This window comes from Lepidochelys kempii, chromosome 1 (assembly GCF_965140285.1).
Source record: "Lepidochelys kempii isolate rLepKem1 chromosome 1, rLepKem1.hap1, whole genome shotgun sequence".
NCBI classification, from domain to species: Eukaryota; Metazoa; Chordata; order Testudines; family Cheloniidae; genus Lepidochelys; species Lepidochelys kempii.
Window position 1 is genome coordinate 244064944 of NC_136380.1, and position 20875 is coordinate 244085818.

A 20875-nucleotide genomic window follows, 5' to 3' on the forward strand; every position below is an offset into this window, starting at 1 on the left:
CAGAGAAGCCTACAAGCCTAGGGCGGAAGTAGAATGGGTGGAGTCATTGGTGACTGGGGAGATGGGGAGTAGCTAGTGGGTGTATTCAACTGTTATTGAATGTTGAAGAGGAGAACTGGTGGAGATGTGAACTGTTAGGGGATTTGGCTGGTTAGGATCTAGAGATTTCTGGAAGTTGGGCAGAGCGTCTGATGTATAAAGATAGCCTAGTTCTAGTGTAAACTTAGCCATGTTTACACTGGCGCATAGGTCAGTATAACTTACATTGCTCAGGCGTGTGAATAGTCCACACTCCTGATTGATGTAAGTTATACTGACCTAAGTGCCAGTGTGCAGAGCACTATGTCAGTGGGAGAGCTTCTCCTGCCAACATAGCTACTGCCTCTTGTGGGAGGTGAAGTCATCAAACTGACGGGAGAGCTTTCTCTGTTGGCTCTGCGTCTTCACCAGAAGCGCTACAGCAGCTTAGCTGGGGCACTTCTAGTGCAGAGGTAGCTTCGCTTTTGAATGCATTAGGTGTGTGTTTCTCCTGTTAACTGTAGGAAATGTGAAAGCTGTTTGGCAATCAGTAAACACTAAGAATTGATTACAGTGGTGCAGCCCCTTCCCTGGCTCCATGTGAGTGAGGATCTGGGGAAGTCTTGTCCCTTTGGACGTACTTCATGCATATCAGAAGCTCTAAAGCTTTGGGGAGAGGGTGGGGGGGACGGGAACACCTATTCAGATGAATGGAGAAGTTCACATATCTCAGCTATTGTTTCAGGCTGTATTCGTCCCCAGGGGTATTCTCAGTCGGTGGAGAGCATCACATTGAAATGAATGGGCCACATCCATGCTCCTATGCTGCAGAGGAATATGCAGAAGGAGCCCTTTACCTCCATCATCCCTCTATCCTTCCTGTTTAAAGGACAACACTTCTATGTGCTCTAAAATCCACAAGCTTGCATGGATTTTCTTGAAATTTGCTATGCTTCGTGGGAGTGCAGAGTGAGGTTTATGACCCACATTTGGGGTCATTTGAGCCAAAGTTCAGAGATATAAGCTCCTCCCCCCAAAATATCAATTTTTCAAAGTTTCTAGGGTTTTTTTGTTTTGTTTTGAAGCAGCACTGGAGAATCAGTATTGCTATGGTGGGTCAGAATAATCTCAGTTGGTTATTTATTTATTTTTTATTTTTTTACCCAAGGTAGTGCGGGGCACCAAGTCTTTGTGGGACCCAAATCATCAATGGTATTTAAGAACATATTGACTTCTTTGCTAGCGTAGTGTGTAGTCTGGAAGGATTACAGTGCGCATGCGCCAATAAAATAAAAACCCACGAGAGGGTGTCTATGCAGCTGCTTTATGCTTTTCTGGCATAATGCTGACGCCAGTGCCCCTGCTGACCACCCTGCTGCTGATGTTTCTAGTCCAAACCTTAGTCCACCTGTGCAATAAAGATTTAGTAGCTCATGTTGCTTGCTACAAGTTGTCTCAGCTCAAAGTGTTTGTATTTGAGGGGGAGGTTTACTATGATCACAGCAGAACAGTCAGCAGCTGATCTAACCAAAATTTTTGTTTTATCAGGTGGAGAGGAGATGGAGAGCTGTGACAGAAGCGGGGCACGGGGGCAGAGAGGGGTTGGAAAATGAGGATAGGTGGTAGGCAAGCCTTGGATTGGTTGTTTGAGGAAAATCTGTATGTTACTAGCCCCTGGGCAGGGCCGGGGAGGGGCAAGTGGCTGCTTCCTGATCTCAGGGCAGATTAATGTGATGTTTCCAAAGACATGGGGCGTGGAGGTTTGGAACTCAGGCCAGGCTCCCTGACTGCTGAGGGAAATGAAACGTGTGCGCTGCCAGGGTTACCAGCATGTGGGTTCTGGCTGATTCCTGGATCACAAGGTTGCAGAAGTTTGCGGGAGAGCAAGGAGTACACCATGACACGGGGATTGCTGACAACAGGCTGATTTGGGTAGAGAAAGGTGGCCTGTGTTGGGATCATGTTTTGCCCACATTGCAGCATCTAACTGATGACATAAGAGGACCTACCGGATATTGTGGTGATTCACTCGGGCAGAAATGATCTGGGCCTTATTCGCAGTGCACCTCATACAGTGTGTGAAAGCAGATTTGGATGGCATCAGAGATCTGTGTCCGGGAGCTGCAATAGTTTTCTCTGATTTGTCTGAGCAGCTGACTAATTGCTACAGTGACAGTATGAAAGCTATTAATAAGTGTTGGAAAAACAGTAATCAGGAAATTGGAGGGTTCATGGCTGACTGGAAAATGTGTACCATATGGCATAGAAACATTACAAGCTCTGAAACCCCCTGTTTCTTGGAGATGGGGTACATTGGACAGGGGTCAGAAGATCTTTCTCTCAAACATAAAATTGTCAGTCATTTGGAACAGAAACTCTGTCTGTGATTTCTCTACTGGCCCAGCCACAAACTCCACCCTCCAACCATTCTGAAAGACCATTCCACTGTAACATAATTGTCCTTCGCTCCAGGCACGCATGTGGGTTGGGTTCCAGGAAGGAAGAAGCAATGGCAATAGATATGTATGTACACCAGGAAGCAAGGACTTCAGGGAGATGAGATCCCTGCTTGCAGTGGGGGTGCCTGGGTACAGTAGTGGGGAGGAGGCCAGATTGGAGGGAGGAACAGTTGGGAAATGGGTCAAGGGGATGGCTGGGGAGGTGTGCCGTAGCAGGGCTAGTAGGGCCCAGTTAATGGGGAGGGAGAGAGGGTAGCTGGTTCGGTATGCAAATTGCAGGACGTGATACGCACAACTGCTTAAATGATTGCTAACTCCTACCAATATTTAAAAAAAAAAGTGGGAAATTCAATGGCAAAACACTACTTTAAAACTGAGTTAAGGTTGCTTGGTGGGATGTCGTCCCCTTGCAGAACACTGAGATGAGCAAAACTCAAACTTCTGAAACTCAGGAAATGCACCGTTTAGGTTGCCCATGCACTTAACACATACACTTTTACTCTGCCAACCCCACAGTTGGTGAAATGTACAAGTTCTTCACCTCCTTTTACAACCCATTCATTCTCATTCACAGGATTTCATCTAACACTTTTAAAGTGGTGGTGGAGTGCACGTCACCCTCCCTCTGTTCCCTGGGAGCTGACTGTAGCCAACGGGAATTATTTGCCTACACTGCAAGTGCAGTCACTGTGTTACACTAAATGGTGGAGGCAGTAGCAGGGCCTGCTAGTGCATGTATAATATGAGGAATGTGTGGATTACTTTAAGGTGTGTGACAAAGCTGTGATTATGATAGGAGATACGTTTTGCATCCTCCAATGTGTGTGAGCAAAGGTAAGAGCTGCCATGTGTACCTTCAGGATCCAGTATGCATCATTTCAATGTGTACATTATATAATAGCAGGGCACAGGGGTTTTATTAGGAAGGGCATTATTAATAATGAGCAGCCTAAGCATTTATTATATGCATGCAGTCCAGGTAAAGTGAGTGTGATCAGCATCAGATGTAGCTGTGCTGATTGGTGGAGGTACCATAGTTAGCTCTGCTTGGTAGAGTAGTATGTGTGTGAGAGAGCAAGTGAGCTGTGGATTACTTTGAGGTGTGACACAGCTGTGATTGTGATATGAGGAGGTGTTTTCCACACTCTTGAGGAAAGGGAAGAGGCGCATGTGTACCTTCAGGCGGCTGCATGCATCATTTCTATGCAGAATTGTATAGCTTAAGTCAGTAGCAGGACATAGAGTTTTTATTGCAAAGGCTATTATCTGCAGTGAGGCGGAATATGAAAAGATTCTAATGCTTTTATGATGATTAAGTTAAAGTGAAGGTTGAGATGATATCCTGTGGGTAAGTGTAAGGGAGCTGTAAAAGGCTGGAAAGTGTTTCTTAAATTGTGCATGTGTGGTGTTATTTTTGAGGAGTTTGTGTGTGTGTATGTATACACACCAAAATCTGAAACCTCCTGAATCTCTAGTGCCAGAAGTCAGTGTGAGTAGGTGCATATTGAGGCATTGTTCAAAGAGGGGAGAGGGAAGGTAAGGTGGGCAACCTTTTTTCCCTTCGTTATCTTTTAATAGTATTAAATGGAATCCTGTGGTGAGAGTGAAAGGAAGTGAAGAGCTTTACTACTGGGGGAATTCTGCACCACCACACATGCTCAGAATTCATGTGCCATGCAGAATTTTTTTTTCTCAGCAGAAAATACATTCTGCATAGAAGTGCTTCAGTTATGCCTTTCACCCACCAGGGGCTGCTGTTTCGCCAGAAGAGAAAGCAGCCACTCTCAGGTGGGAGGGACTCCAGCAATGAATAGGGAAGAGCACCCTGCCCATGGGGCCAGGTGAGGAGGCACAGGATATGGGGGGGATGGACAGTATGGGGTATGGGAGGGGTCACAGACTGGAGTTCAGAAGGACTAGTGGGGGGCACAGACTGGGGTGGGGGCTGAATGGGAGTGGGGATGCAGGGACACATGCTTACAGGGGAGGAGGGTGGCTGAGTGGGGGTACAGGGACACATCGGGGATAGGGCTGGTTCAGTGTGGGTGCAGGGACACATGGGGATGGGGGGAGGGACATGCAGGTATACTTGGGGACAGGGACAGATGTGCCTGACTGAATGGGGAGAGCTTAGGGTCAGCCATGGTCTGCATGGGGAAGGCTCCCCAAGTCCCTAACAATCCCCCCCCCAAAAAACCCCACCTGTTTCATACTTCTCCCTCCCACACCCAACAACTCTCCAAGTTCACACCCAGGCTCCTTCAGCTCCTCCGTTACCCCTGACTCCCCTGAGTCTTTGCACTGCTTTTGAGGGGTGTGGGAAGTATGTTTCTATATTGTAGTTTTAAATGAACACCAAGTTCTGTATTAATATGCGTAGTAAGGAATCTATTTGACAAAAAAAAATTTCCAGAATCTTTTTTGTTGTCTGTATTGTTACAGACATACTTGATAACAGGTATTTTGAAATAAATGACCAAAATAATTGAAACTGGTGTGATTATATTGTGTTGTTTTGACAAATAAAATATGCATAATTTTAAAATATTGTGCACAGAATTTTAAATTTTTTGGTGCAGAATTCCCCCAGGAGCAAGAGCTTGTACTTTTCAGCAAATGTGGGGTTGGCAGAGTAAAGGTGTGTGTGTATTAACAGGGCTGTATTGGGGCATTGCTGAAAGAGGGCAGAGTTAAGATTTCATAGGCAACCTTAACTGCATTTTTCTGGCTTTCAAAAGTTTGAGTTTTGCTCAACTCATCATTCTGCGAGGGGTGATGTACCTATCACCTAGCAACCTTAACTCTGTGTTAATGACATTTTTTTTGCCACTGAATCTTTTTGACTTTATGGGACAGATATGTTTATATCAATCTGTAAACTCATTGTTTTGTGAATGCCATTTTGACTTCATACTGTACTATGCCTTTCGCTTTTGCACTGTACCCTCCATCTTGAGCTGGGACACCCAGGTGGTATTAGGAGAAATCCTTACACCTAGCAGAGGGACTAACAATGGGAAAGCCACCAAGAGTAGTCAACTTCAATCATTTTCCCTTCAAACGGATCCACCCCAGGAGAATTCTGTTTAAAGGCTTGATCTTCTTCAGCTAGGGGGCTTTCTCAACAGCCATCCACTGCCAGGAACAGGAAGTCTGAGCAGGAGAACTGGGGAGCAGGAGGGTCCTGGGACCCCAAAAAGACATTAATCAAAACCCAAAAGTAGCTAGGATGCCTGAGAGAGGGTTTTGCCTGAAGCACTTGTTTTTGCCTGGATCTGTAAATCTTGTGCTTTGTCTGTCAGTAAAGTGTATCTGGTTTAAAAGTTTCTTTACAAAATCTGTGTGTTCTCTTGTTTCAGCTGTCACAAGATCCTGGGGCCTGGTCTGCCTAGCTACGTTTTTCAGGCCTGTGAAAAATTTTGCACCCTGAGCTGATGTAGTTATGTTGACCTGGTGTAGATGCATCTAGGTTGATGGAAGAATTTTCCATCAACCTGGCTAACATCTCTCGGAGTGGTGGATTTACTGCATCAACAGGAAAACTCCTGCCATCACTGAGGAACCTTCTAAGCTATGGTGCTACAGTTGCACAGCTGCAATGCCATAGCTGTACTGCGGTAGCTTACATACATCCTAAGAGTTACATTGTAAATCAAAGTACCCGGGAGGGCGGAGCTCTGGGGAGGGCATGCTTAAGCTATTTGGGAGACTTGGGAGAATCAGCACTTGTCTTGGGGCCTAGAGCGGCTGGACTACAGAGTCCCACATACCCAGGAAGGGGATGCCAAACAGGGTGTCTGTGTGCCAGAGAGGCCAGACTAAGAGACAGTGTCTGGATGCTGCTCTGTACCAACAGGCTTCAAAATAAATGGAATCCAAAGCTAGGTCCCAATTCAGCAGCCTGGTGACTGTCCACAGAGGGAGCTCAGCTAGAGCTGTAATAGCTTAAAATTGAAGGAAATGGTAGGAGACAAGAGAGTGAATGGAATTGAGTAATGAGAACAGGTAATTCCTTTGAAATAAAAATGTAAATATTGTCAATAATTAGCAATGCAGAACTCTTGCTCACCTCCAAAAGGGCAGAGTATCTGTTTCTTTGAGTTCTTCAAGATTAAATATCTCTCTTGAAGTAGAAGAGCAGAATATTAAATTTAATCCTGCAGTTGAGATACTTTTGATGCCATTGTCATTGAAATGTAGCCATGATTACTTTCGTCCTCGTTCCAGGTCTCTAGCAACTCTTTAACATTCAGGAGCAGTCTGTCCTGGGACCCCATCCCCCCAGAATGGCAAAGTTCAATCAGTTATGCCATAAGTGACTTACAGGCAAAGACTTGAACTTGATTAGAAAGCTGTAGCTTGCTTTTATGCTAACAAGGCCTGCAGTATAGCACAAAATGTGCCATTAAAAGAAATGATGGAAGCACTCACACAAACAGATTGAAACTCACAGGTCTCTTACTAGATGCCACAAGTGAAGAAAGGTACAGTTTAAGGACTAGCTAAAAGCACCAGTATTAATACAAGATGTTTGGGAAAACTTGAGAAATTATTTCGTAGTATCTACAAAAGCATCCTTATAATGGGTGGGAAAGTGTTCCTGCTGAGTGCTGGATCTTACATCAGAGGAGAGAGAACCTTGCGTGCAGGCTGCTGAAGATTCCATCCAAGAGTGCAAAGGGAAACATGACAAGGTTTTAGCCATATGCTCAATCACGAAAGTAAATGAGCTTCAGGTGCAATCAGGTTAAACTGCTGATGTATCAGTTCTCTCTTTTAGTGTTTAAGAAGCTGGCCTAAAGCACAGTGCAGAAGGTAAAGGGGGAAAAGAACCTTCCACAACCACCATCGGTCTCAGGGTCTGTTTATTTTAAAAAGAATTCCTCTGCTTCCCAGTGATACTTTGGTGGAATGCTCAGAAAAAAATTTCTGTATGCTTTCATCCATGTTTTGAAATTTGTACTGAGAACAAGGAAGACTGATCAAAACAGAACGTATATATTTTACAAAAAGCACTGTACAGAAGGGCACTGTACAACCTTGGAATATCTTTTTATTTTTTTTAAAACCCTTGCTTGAAAGTCTCTCAAATTGCATCAGATCTCTTGATGTGGGGGGGAATGTCAATTTTAGGTGGCAGCTCTCCAGTTCTGTTGTTGAAGTCTGATCCTGACTCTTAAGACAAGACAAACTCCTGCAAAGGTGTGTAAGGGTGAAAGAAAAGAATAGAAAAAGGATAGGAAGATGCGCTTTTGTCTCTAGTTGCTTGTGGTCTTCCAGCAACTTAATTGCATAGTGTGACCCAATTAGTCACTCTTGGACCCTGGCTGTACTCCCTTTCCTCTGGAACACATTCTCTGGTTCTTCTTCTGGTGGGTCTGTGGAAGTCAGAGTTCACCCTTCTCAGGAACCATTTCAAATTGGTGCAGATTGGTCACAGAAAAGTGTTATAAGGCTGGATGTGTCAGACTCATTAAACCGAAGGCTGGAGGAATAAAGATGGCAGCAGAAAATGACACACTAGAAAAAGAATAGTAGTAACCATAGGTTAGCATTTCAGGAGTTACACAGGACATGGCTATGGAAGTGGTGATTGATTCCCTGTTCTCATCTCATCTGGTCATGATATTTCAGGCTTGTGGAGAAAAGAGAGGCCCAACAGTACGATAGTATATCTCTTATGTCCCAGTGTGTGGGAGCAGTAACCATGGTGATGCCCACTTTTTGAATCAAGTTGCCAAGTGCTCCCCAGAAAAGAGATGTCCACAGGAGTCAGTGGCAACCTTTCCACATTTAATTTTAAGTTTTTGGTAGTCGATATATGAACACTTCCTTTCATGCTAAAGATTCTGTACCAACCCTCTGGAAAACTGCTAATCAAAAATTCATGTTGTCCAATCAAATTCAGTTCACACTGTTTCTTTGACTGACTTCTTCGCTTTCTTTCAATAACTATTTTACATGTCTAGGCTAAAATTAACTTCTGCCACGTCTCACCCACTTTGGCTTCGCAAAACCTTTCTAAACATTTTTAACAGCTGAGATTTAATGCTACGGATGCCACATGTGCAGTAGCTGTCTTTGCCTGTTGGCCAAGGAACTTGAGCCAAAATAAGTGATTCTATAGATGGAATGAATGTTTGTTCCAGATTCATAACTAGGTTTCTATTAGGAGGGAAGAAAGAGGCATATGTTAAAAGAGGCATATGTAAAAATACTCTTGGCTGATAATTCCTATTTCACCAAAGGAGAGTTAAGTGAGTGGTCAAGTTGAGTGACTAAATTGAAAGGGATTAAAGAAATGAATCCAACTGGCCACTGGCTGACTGCTTAGCATGTTTTAATCCTTATGGTGCCTAGAACAGAAGTACATAGAAGCAGTACACACTAGCCAAAAAGATAGGAATGTCCTGCCTTTCATCAAATATTAATGTATCATACAATGTCCAAAAGCACAAACTAAAATGATGTTCAGTCAGAAGACTGGCTGCAAAAACTTTGGAGTGTGATCTGAAGCTCTCTGAGTTGGGGCTGTGACAGCAGCAAGAAGAAGTCTGGAAGGCAGGAGGGCAGTGGAGGGTGGGAGGAAGGTATCCTAAGCCAGGACCTCTGTGTTGCCTACTGTCAAGGCTGAATCCCCACTCCGTCACTCCGATTGCAGAAAGTGGGGGCCTGCAAGGATTCTAAAAATTAATACTTTCCACTCTAGGCTTGTCTTAAGCTCCCAGTTACACTTTTTCTCTGACATTGGCTTGGTAAACGCTGCCACCACCCAAATGCAAAAAAAAAAAACCCTTGGACCCAGGAAGGAGCACTTGGGAATTCCTCCCTGTGGGGAACCCTCAAGCCCTCTCTCTCTCTCTCTCTCTCTCTCTCTCTCTCACAAACACACCCATCCGGGGAAGAGCTGAGAAAGAAAACAAAGGAAATTAGCTGTTGCCCCCAGCTAATCAAACAGCATATGCACAAACCTCTGAGGACATCAAAAATCCAATCCTGTTCTTAAAAAGCTAAATTTTATTAAAAACAAAAAGAAAGAAAATACGTTTGGAACTTAGGGTTTTGCTAGATTTTAAAGGAGCAATTCCAAAAGTTAAGCACCCAAAGTAGTTTGTTGGGGGTTCAGCTTAAAGGTTACAAGCAAACAAAAACATCTGGGGTTAGCACAGAGGAGAGCCACAAGCCAAAATAAAGAAATAAACCTGATCGCATCTATCTAAACATTTGCTATCCCAATGAGTCCTGCTAGGTATGGAAAATAATTTTTTATACCTGGTTCAAACCGTACACAGCATTGCTGCGCTGTGTTCCTGCAGCCCAGAGAGAGCAACCACAAACAAAGGGAAAGTTTCTTTTCCCATTTTAAAAGGTTCTAGCCTTCCCATTGGCTCTTTTGGTCAGGTGCCCACTTTTTTTTCTTTACCTGGGGGACTTTTTATCCCTTTACAGGTAAAGTTAGTAAAGAACAGCTACCAAGAGGGATTTTACAGCTAACTGGCTGGCTGGGTGTCCATCAAAGGGAGCTACCTCCCCCGCCCCCCTTTATTTATCACACCCACCACAAATGATTTTCAGGCACTGACAGCAGAGATACCCAAGTGGACCTTCAATCTGCTGCTAGAACAAAGTGATCCTTTAAATGACTGGGTTTCAGAACAATGTAGGGTTTTAGGATTCTCTGACTTCTCAAACTGTGATGGGAACTGGATAGGCAGTGAGCAGGTATTGTGGAGCACGAGTGATATGTTCTCCAAGTGATCCATTCCCCTCAGAAGCTGCACTTGCTGATGTTTCTGAAGGCTCATCCAGGGCTGTTGCAATGGTGTGTTCCAGCAATGCGGGATTGACGTGATAGAAGCGTGGATAAATGTGACAACATTCTAAGTTTGCAGTCTCCTGGCATGGGAGGAAGAAGTGGCATTTTCTGCATACCCAAAAGCAGACTTGAAGAGAAGGTGAAGGGACCCTTTGAATGTCTGAGGAAGAAACAGAATTATTCACAGGTGACTCCAGCAGAAGCATCTATAGGAGTAGGTCAGTGGCATCAAAGTGAGTAGTCTGGACTGCACCCAGGTCTAAAACCTAAATAAGGATGAGCCTTTCCGATCTGGACCGGTGACAGCTCTCCTGTGCTCCTCCATGCTAGAGCTGTGAAATTGACAAGAAAGGCTCTCACAACTTGGGCTGTCACTCCAGGGTGGGGTTGGAGGGGGGGCTCCAGCTAGAGCCCAGTTGCCCCGGGAGCTCCAGCTAGAGCCTGGCTGCTCCCCAGGTTCCTCTTTCCTAGCCAAGCTGCTGCCTGAGCCCTGGCAGGCAGCCCCCCCTCCCCCCCCCGCCCCTCTTAAGTTGGTGGAAATGCTCCTGGTTAGGATGCGCACCACTGACAGAAGGAGGGCAGTGTGGACATGAACCACTGCAGTAATTACTGTGGTGGCTATAAGTCGACCTAACAGAGGCTGAGTTAAGTTTGTAGTATAGACACGCCCTCAGTTTCTGGAGCACAAGATGTAGCCACTGTCTTACTGCCCATGCTGTGAGGAGGTCCATGGCTATGCTGTGGGCACTACAGCAGCACCGCTTTGGCGCTGCCGTGGTACTGGAGTGTAGATGCCTCCTGTAGCGGTGGAAGGGGTTTTTCCGTTGCTGTAGGTCATCCACCTCTCTGAGGGGCGGTAGCTAGGTTATGGCAGCATTCTTGGGTCAACCTGGCCACATCTCAACTGGGGTTAGGTCAACATAGCGGCGATGCTAGGGTTGCCAGTTTGGGTTGGACATATTCCTGGAGGTTTCGTCACAGGGCCATCTTTAATTAAAGATTAATCTTTATTTTCCTGGAGACTCTAGGATAATCCTCTATGGTGCTCAGGAGATATGAAAAATTCATACCCCTGAGCGCTAGCTATGTCAAGCTAACTTTTAAGTGTAGAGCAGGCCCAATGTGACTGTACCTGAAATGTCACATGGTATGATTGCAGCCTCGGACAGGAACAGTGGAGACATGAACTTCGGCTTACTCTCCCTATAACCGTACTCTGCCTCCCTCCATGTATGTGCCCTCTTACCCTGACATCGCTCCCAATCTCCACTCTCTTCATAACTTTCACAATGAGCAGCTCAAGCAAAGCTTGTGGCCTTCTGCAAACCGTGTTCTCAACCAACGTCATGTGGAATCTTCCCTTCCTTCAGCCGCTACCTGCTGCAGACTGCTCCTAACAGCTGTGTGGTGGAGGAGCTCTAGGCCCACAGTGTGGAAGGTGAGCCAATCAAGAGTATTCCAGAAAGAGGGGATTGCTCTGGAGAGTCCTAAGGGAGTAGTGGATGGAGATTTCCTGTTTTCCCAGTTAGGGGAAACATCCAGTTTTTCCCCTAGGTGATTTCAGTTATCACCCCACAAATCTGTCACCAGGAAGCAGCTTCTACTCCACATCACGTGACACTGGAGCATGAGCAGAGGGGGAAAAAATCTCTCTGTCATTTCAACTTGTCTCTGGTGCCATGGGACACCCCTTCCCACCATCCCCCAAAATAAATGACTTAGCCTGCAGGTTTGGCAGCACTGTCTGAACTGGCCCCAACTCCCTCCGTCGTCCTGATGTCACTGTTTTCCTATGCAATGTGATAGCTTTACCTTCTCAACCAGTTTCCATCACTGAACTCACACACACAGGCTTGAGTCCTTTCTCTTCCTATGGATGAGTTTCTTCTACTCAGTCAGCCCTGAAGGAGGAGACACAGAGAAGTCACTTCATTTTATAGGCATGACTTCCATCAGGGGTTTAGTATGGAGGAAACAGTCTGGAAAATAACATTGAGTGGCTTGAAATGTGTATTTCAGACTCCCACCAATATAATTGGGGGGAAGGGGAAGGAAGAGTGCAAAAGGCCTGCTCTTCACACTTGGCTGGCACATTACTTTCTCTCGTTATGGTCCTTTTTCTTTGACTAAATGTGGTGCTGTCAATTGACTTTGTCTGAAATTCTATAGGATTGAGATCTGAGTGTAAATGCAGTCTCTATGTCAGCAAAAAATCTATTTCTGGAGCTAGCAAACACTCATGAAATGAGAAAAACTCCATTTATAGAGCAAGGAAGGAGAAACCTCATTTGTTGAGGAAGAAACCCTGTGTATTGAGAGAAAAAGAAGGGTCTGTTTCATGGAGGGAATGTGCCATCCTGTGGCCGTGGAGGTGTGTGGGGGGGGATGGGGGAGAGCATGGAAACATTTTTGGGGGTTGGGGGATTATTTAGGTATAAGGGTTTTGTAAGTGTACTCCACCCCCTGCTCTCTAAATAGGTGACTAATTCAGGAGCTTATATCTTCTACGGCAGCTGCCTTTCTTAATTTATCCAAAAACAAGGATCTTGTCATCCTAATTAAAGCACCTTTTAAACAAATGGGGCTTGAAGTTTTTACTGCTAATACTGTGGTTTTGGAGCGGCATTCAATAGCTGTTTAAGAGGAGCCCCTTGATTCAGATGAGAAGCACATGAGCACTCCACATCAGCAGGATAGGGCTTTAGGAAAGAGGGTGCGATGCTGTATGTCTGGCATTCTGTCAGTGTTACTGCTGTGGTGAGGTTTCAGAGCAGTGGAATGTCTTTCTGATTATCTAAGATATTAGAGGCACCTACCACCTTAGTATCTCAGCACCACACACAGTTCTGTAGAAAGCACAAGGTCCTGTGTTTGCTCCATGGATCTAAGGAGTGAATTTTTTTCAAAGCTTTTTTTTTGCTCTAAAACGTGGCTTTCTGAATATGGTATTGTTCAGAGTGTTTCTTGCTGGTTCCATATCAGGGTGCTGATTTTTGAGATGGTTTTTCTAGTCTTGCAAAAACTCATTCTGAGCTTTGAGAATCAAGCTGTGTTCTTTCTTTCTGAGGTATGGTCAGAAAAAGATTTTGAAGGCCAAATAATGCCCTCGGTTATACTTGTGCCTACTGCATTATCTGCCTGTGGGGTTGGATGGCTGCTACACTGGACATGGTTTGTCCAGCAGAACCTTTGTTATTGATGGTGACGTGCCACAAGGAGAGAAGCCAGCTTGTCTGTCAGAACCCAGGTTGCATTTGTGGGGATGGCACTTAAAAAAACATCTGTGCACTGAGCAAATTTGAGCAGGTATCAAGGAGATGCAAGAAAGATGGAATCCCATAATACCATTATTAATGATTTGTCTACAATACACTTCCATTTTAAGGAAGTCATTACTTGGGGCAGATTTATTCAAAAGGCACAGAGGGAAAGAAGATTGCCTGTCTATAGCTGTTCTCAAACGGGGTCACTGGAGGGCCATGAGCTGCTTGAATCAGAATGATGGTGCATCTGTCTGTTGAAGCGGTGACCATTCTGCTCAGGGGAACCCAGTCTGAGATTCATTCTAGGGATGTGGTGTTGTTCCACAGAGCGTGCTATGCCTCTGATATTTATCCAGTCTCTCTGGTGGAGTATCGTCATCTTAATGTAAACCCTAGGCCTCTACTTTTTTCAGTGGTGAGCCCGATGTCCCCACTCCCCTGAGACTGGGTTGCTGGCTTCAGTATCTGTGTTTCTCATGGTGGCTCCTTCCACTGATCCCAAAGACCATGAATCCCTGTTCGGGTCTTAGCCTTTTTGGAAGCTGTACAACAAACAGATGTTTGCAGTGACATAGGGCAGCCATTTCAAAACAAGACAGTATATATTAATCACCTGGAACATACTATTTTAGGGTCACAGGGTTAGAATGGTAGAGTAAAATGTACATGCATGGCTCTCTCCTAGCTTGCTAGCCTCTGCTTTTTTTAGTTAGGTGGGCCCTTCTTTGCCTTGGTCTGAGAGGTAGACTCCCTGCTTGCAGAAGGCTGCCTGCCTCCCCAACTGGTCCTGGCTCTTATCTCCTCACTGCACGGGGCAGCCCGCATCCATGGTGTTCACACGTTTTGTCTCCCTTGGCTGGAACTAGAAGTTAATGTCCAGTCAGCGGTCATCCATTGCCTTTGCAAGGTAGCTCCATTCACATGTTGACAGTTTTTGCTAGGGCATGTCTGAGTTGGTATGAAAATTATGTGACAAATACCCATCTCTTATTCCACTAGTCCATGAAAGAAATGAACCCCTTCATTCCCACTTGGTAACAGTACAAAAGTGAGTGGGGGAAACAGTCACGCATTTTTTTCATAAAAATAATGCAGACATTTCCCATGTTCTCCACAGGGTGTCAAAGGTTTTTCATGGGCAACTAAACATAAACCCCCGAGTGCGTAAGCAAGCACTGTGGTTTCCTCTGGGGAGGTGTTGGGGTCACAGCTGGAGGGTAGAAGATGAGTCTATCTGAAGGAATGTTCATCTGCAATATGGGAAATACTTGTGTACAAGTAGGCTTGTTACTAAGCCTTTGGTACTAGAGTGAACCTTTGAGATAGAACTGGGAGCTGAAATTAGAAGCACAGATGAGAAAAGGAAGGTGTCAGTCAAGGGTTGTTTTTTTTTTTTTTTTTTTTTTGAGCCAGTGATAAACTGGCAGCAGGAACGAACTGGTAACCTGTCAAGCAGGGGCTTTGAGTTACTGGGAGAGGATATTTTCTGGTGCTGCTGGACTTACTAATCCTCTCGTTACAGTGTGTATGGTAACACCCATTGTTTCATGTTCTCTATGTATATAAATCTCCCCACTGTATTTTCCACTGAATGCATCCGATGAAGTGAGCTGTAGCTCACGAAAGCTTATGCTCAAATAAATTGGTTAGTCTCTAAGGTGCCACAAGTCCTCCTTTTCTTTAATCCTGGAAAAAATGCTGAGGGATCTTGACATTTAAGAACTAATTGGCAGTAGTGATCACAAGATAGTAATGAAGATCTCTGGCACCAGAACAAAAACAGCTAGAAAAATGTTGGCAGAAAAACTTTGAATGATAGGGCAGGGAGAAGTAGAGACAGATTTAGATTGATACAATGAATTGTAAGAGGGGTTAATTACTACAGCAAATATGTAGCAACAGGTGAACGTGTCACCAGGAAGAACAAGGACATAGATACCACGATGATGGGCAACTCTTAAAAGCCCAGGTGGCCCACTTACCAAACCTGCTGGCATCCAAAATGGAGTGGGGGAAGGACAAAATGACTGGCCCTCATTAGAAGGTGCAAGTTGAAAGGGGACAGAAACAAGTGGGAGAAGAAAGCCCATGCTGCTCCGGCAAAACTGTCTGCTAGTGTTTTTCTTAGGGCGAGTCCACACTGGCAACGTTCAAGAGGTCTCTCAGCGCTCTAAAAAAATCACCCCCATGAGGGGCGCTGAAACTTGCTGCGCTCAGGAGGGTGTTTTTTTCACACCCCTGAGCGACAAAGTTGCAGCGCTGTAAAGTGCCAGTGTAGACAAGCCCTTACTTGCAGGTTACTTTGCCTACAAGCTCCATGCTTGTGGGACAGGCTGCTTTGCCATGGCAGGCCCTTTCTCTGACTTGGGCTTGTTTCCTCCTGACTTTAGTTATACATGGATGGATCAGTGTTTTTATGAAGGCTGGCATTTAAATTATACACGTAGATATACACGAGTTAGTGTTCATACCAGGACCACCTTCTGATAGATATACTGACAGGCAAAGTGTTGAGGGCTTCAGCTTAGCAGTAACATGCAAAGAGAATGCTGTTCGATCACACACTCCATCGAAGGGTGGGAGAATACCCTAAATAAAGCAAAGGAGTTCATTGGTGAGACCCCACTTTGAGGACACGTGAATGGGGTTACACCTTTGGTTCAGAGAACGGGGGTGGAGTGGGGTGTGGGGGGTAAATAAGCTTAAGCCTATGCAAAATCTTGCTATTTATTTACTCTATGCACTGTTGTTGTAGCCATGTCCCTCCCAGGATACTGGATATTACCTCACCCACTTTGTGTCTCTATTTGTTTACTATTATTTAGTTGAGAAAAGAAGTAGTTGTAGGAATAGTTACACTGCAGTGCAGAATTACTTTAAAAAAAAAAGTGGTTTTTTTTTCACATTTAGTCAACCATTACAAGTAAGCTGCAGCTGGAAAACACGTGGCCACCCATGGGAACTTAAAAAAGAAAGCGCAAGTTAAATAGTGACGAGAACAAGAGCCTGGAAATCAGGATTCCTGGGGGTCTATTGCTGACTGTCGCAGAAGGCTTTTTGGCTGGGGACACGTAACTCTGCCCCTTTGTGTCGTAGGTATTGAGGATTATTTAACATTTGGGAATTGCTTTGAGCTCCTGGGATGAAAAGCAATGACATTCAAACCATTATTAGATTAAATATACAGAGAGGCCTTTTTCCTCGGAGGGTGATCAGCATGTGGTCTTCTGTCACAGGGAGAAGAAGATTCCACGTACTAGAATTTGGAGGTGGGGGGAGCGGAGTGGCTAGTGCTTTGAACACTATTTATATCTGGTTATTTTTTTTGTTTTTGTACTTGCGTGGAAAAGTTTGCTGTTAATACAGCATCTAGCACAATGGGGCCCCTAGGTGCTACTCAAAAGAAATAATAACCTGTCATGGGATCATAAGATTTGCACCATACTGTATTGAACAACTGGCCCATCAAGTCTGGTATCTTTCAATTGGAAGATCTAAATGTGTTAATGAATGAAGTCTAACGCACATGTGAGGTAAATATTATCCTTTTTTACATGGGGGAAACTACAGCGAAGACCCACAAGCCTAAAGTCATGTAGAATGTCTATAGCAGAGCTGGTAGGTAAACCCCATGAGTCCTGGACTCCTTGGACTCCAGCCATGAAATAGCCCTTCCTCTAGAGTGTATCTACACTAGACTTCCCTCCGTTGTTAGCGTGGGATGCAACTCCCTGTGCGTATGCTAGCTATGAAAACGCTGGTGCTTAACACCATGGGTGCCACTGATGAGAAATGTTAAGCCTGATGTAGACTAGGCTTAAGGTGCTTTACAAAGGATTCTGACTCATGTGTGCAAAGGATTAATCAAGCTGTCAAATTTGAGATGGGAGAGGAATTTCTCCCCAGGATGTCTTGGGAAATACCACTGGAACCCTGATTGCAACCATAAATTTATAGCTCCTCATTTGTGGGGATTGAGCCTTCGGAGGGGAAGATCCTTAGTGGTGGGCTGAGGATAGGACAAAATTGTGGTAGCCTGGAGTCTCATTTAGTTTTAATTCACTGTGGTGGGAACACTCTCAATGAAAGATTCAAAGACAAAAGGAAATTATTTTTGAGTGTGAAAACATACCCTGTGGAATGTAATGCACACAAGATCCTGCTGCATGTAACCTGACCGTTCTGAGCTGTATGAGCTCTGAAAGGAAGTTTGGCCTCTAGAGAAATGGGACTATATGCTAACACTTAGACACCTGCAAATCAGGCTCAAGGAGTAATCAAAGAGTGATAAACATTAATTAGGGTAATAACCAACCCCTTACTGGAGGAAGAAATGCTGATTACGTTATCTCACTTAGGATTTCATTCTGTCAAGGATGGTGCTAGATGACAGTTTTTGATTACACTTACTCAGACATGAAAAAAGACTCTAGAAAGCTGCTTAAATGTGAAGGAGAAAAAGAGCAGAAGGCAAACAAGCTGAATTTTTTTTCTTTAACTGAGTGATTTAACTTATTTGACTTTCTGGTGAAAACATACACTCTTATTCACTGCCTTTCAAACTTTTGAGGGGAATTGTTTTTAATGGACTCTGAATGCTTCCCTGAACAACCATAAATTGTAAGTGTTTTTGCAGCTTTTTTCTCTTGCTCATTCCTCCACTGTTGTGAGGAAATGCTGGCTGGCGTGGCAGAGTGATTAGTGGTTAGAGTTGGGGATTGCTTGTCAGGTGTCCTAGAATCTATTTATGACTCTGCCATGGATTACTGCATGACATGGGTGCTTAATCTCTCCCTGCTTGTTTACCAGTCTGTAAAAGGGTGTCCTACCCAACACCCAGAAGTATTCAGGCTGTGGTAAAGCATACTTCAGTCCCTAGGTGCAGAGCTCGCTCAAGCCAATCTACTGCCCTAAGCAAAACTTCAGTGTGACACCCCCGTCATATCCGCTCTAAAGTTCGCAGCAAGGATCGGCTCCCCATGTGCCCTACACAACCCTTCCCAGTGGAGCTGCTCATCTTATCCACAGCGGGACCAAAGCACCCTCCCCTCCCCTACCTGTTGGGCCCCCAGCAGCATCCAACCGGCCCCCGCACCTTTCCAAATGAGCTCCTCCTGCCCATCCAGACTCTTCTGTGAGAGGGAAGTTACTGTCACTTCAGAATGGGGATCCTTGCTCCCCTGGTGTATCTTGAGCACAGTGTCGAGACAGACTCCCATTTACTTTGGCCAAGGCAGCAGCACTTTGTTCTAGTTACATCTCCCCCCAGGCCCTGCCGTGCTCCTTTCTTTGCTCTGACTAACACTCTCCCTTCACCCCTTCAGGGCCTCTTCCAGAGTCCTGCAGTTGTTCTAAACTTCAGGATGCACCAAACCAGGAGCTACTTACTGCTTCTAACCTCTGCCTCTAACCCACCCTCCCACTGGGAAGGGTAATTTAAGCAGGGCCTTCCCATTTTATTACCTTACAAAAACTTTTGGTAAATGTTGGAACTCCTAAAAAAGCCAAGGGCTTGTAGTGCTAACCTGACAAGTGCATGTAGCCGATTGGATAACTCTGCTAGTATCCCCTTCTCCTCTATGGAGCTCTGTGCCCCCGCTCATGGAGTCACTCAGTGTGAGGGCCCACGGCTGCAGCTCAAGCTGAGACGGAGCCAGAGGCTGGCTTGCCCCTTGTATATACAGTACATTTTTAGGGGAAAGTCATTTAATACTTCAGCTGCTTTATCCTCGTGTGCGCCCTCATTTCTCATTCCATTCTGTAATGTTCTTTCTCCTTGGCTGATCACTTACCTTTGTACTTCAGACATAAAATCGGAGTTGCTTGGTATTCCAGGGAGATCTATTCACAGCCTCTCTTTGCATTTCTGATAATCCTCTGTATTTGTCTAACTTCCCCATATTTCTCGTCCCTCTTCCGATCTTTGGGTGACCTCTTACCCATTGAATCTGTCCAAGACCTAGTTACTGATTGTGAATCACCCTTCTCTGCCGTGACCCATCCCACATGTAGTTGAGCCTAAGGATTTGTCTACACTTGCAACTGAATGACAAAACTTTTGTCGTTCAGAGGTGTTAAAAACATCCTCCCCTCCCCCTGCCAGAAGACAAAAGTTTTGTTGAGGAAAAGCACCAGTGTGAACAGTGCTTTGGCTAGTGCTGCTCATTGGGGGTGGAAGGTTTTTATCGGCGAGAGAGCGCTTTCCTGCCAACAAACAGTGGCTACACTACGCGCCTTTTAGCGGCATGGCTGTAATGACATAGCTGTGTCGCTAAAAGGTGCGTAGTGTAGTCAAAGCCTAATACAGTTTTCCCTCAGGCTGCTTTACGAGGGATGTGTCTTGAAAGTCCTCCGAACTGCTTTCATATCTTTCTAGTTCAAAAGTTGGCATTGAGATGTGCTTTTTGGGATTACCTTCCTTCACATCTGGTCCATCTCTGATCCTCTCTAATCCCATATAAATCACACAGGCTTTGGCTTCAGGGATTGTTGGTTTATGATTGTCCTTCACAGAGACACTTTCATAGGAACGTAGGATTTTTGCCAGTGCTAGATTAGACTATTGGTCCATTGAGTCCAATGTCCTGTCTGTAGCAGTGACTGCTGCCTGATGCTTCAAATCCTCTCCCCATTGGAGTGGGATGTATGAAAAAGGAGTTACAATCCTAAAAGCCCAGTGTTGAGGATATCCCAGTAAGGATCCAAGTGGCCGAGGTAACAGGAAGTGGTGCTGTGGAGAAACTAGCCATTGACTCACTGGCTGTAGGCAGAGTCAAAGAGGTGGGTTTTGAAAGGGAAAATAGGTGAGATGGGATGGAGTATTCCCATCATCTGGTGCAGCAGGAGCAAAGAGTTCACCTCTGACAGAGGAGCTTAAAGGAGCAAGTTGGGTGCAGGAACAGATGAGATCTGTGCTAGATAGATGGAGGGTTTTGAACGTGGAGTGGTGTGTGTGTGTATATAGTGAAGTTGAAAGGACGGGTTTAAAACTCATCTGGATTTTAAAATAATCCATTAGAGAAACCTGTAGTACCTCCCCCAAGACAACTGTTTTTGGGTGTGGGGGATGGTTATTCTGGTTTTGAACTAGGATCTGTACTTAAATATGGATGATGTGGTCACATGCCTTGCTCAGACACTGTTCCTCCTTGCCATGCATGTGCAGGCTCCATGAGAGGAGGGGGAGAGATCCTGCTGCCTGCCTGCTCCTCTCTGGAGCTCCAAAGTGACATTGAAACCAAGAAGGGAGCGTCTCAGGCAGAACGGAGTACTGAGAGCAAGATTGCTAACAAACAGCCGTGACTAATACGAACACAATC

The 20875-nt window shown here is 45.0% G+C and overlaps 1 protein-coding gene and 1 long non-coding RNA gene across 8 annotated transcripts in view; one reads left to right on the plus strand and one right to left on the minus strand.

The window, feature by feature from the left end:
* WASHC1 (WASH complex subunit 1) overlaps window positions 1-20875 on the plus strand; it is a 97552-nt gene that overhangs the window by 57299 nt on the left and 19378 nt on the right. Inside the window, exon 1 of one of the 7 annotated variants that reach the window (XM_073321191.2) lies at window positions 16266-16652. The exons of 5 other annotated variants lie outside the window; for them this stretch is intronic. The gene's annotated coding sequence lies outside the window, so the exon portion shown is untranslated. Of the gene's footprint in view, window positions 1-16265; window positions 16653-20875 lie in introns of those variants that run through there. One more of the 7 variants, XM_073321200.2, reaches the window with a different exon arrangement.
* Window positions 9579-19485, minus strand: LOC140901788 (uncharacterized). The gene is made up of 3 exons (XR_012155981.1): window positions 19349-19485; window positions 12106-12194; window positions 9579-10453 (listed from the first exon to the last, which is right to left on the minus strand). It is a non-coding gene; the product is annotated as an uncharacterized LOC140901788 (long non-coding RNA).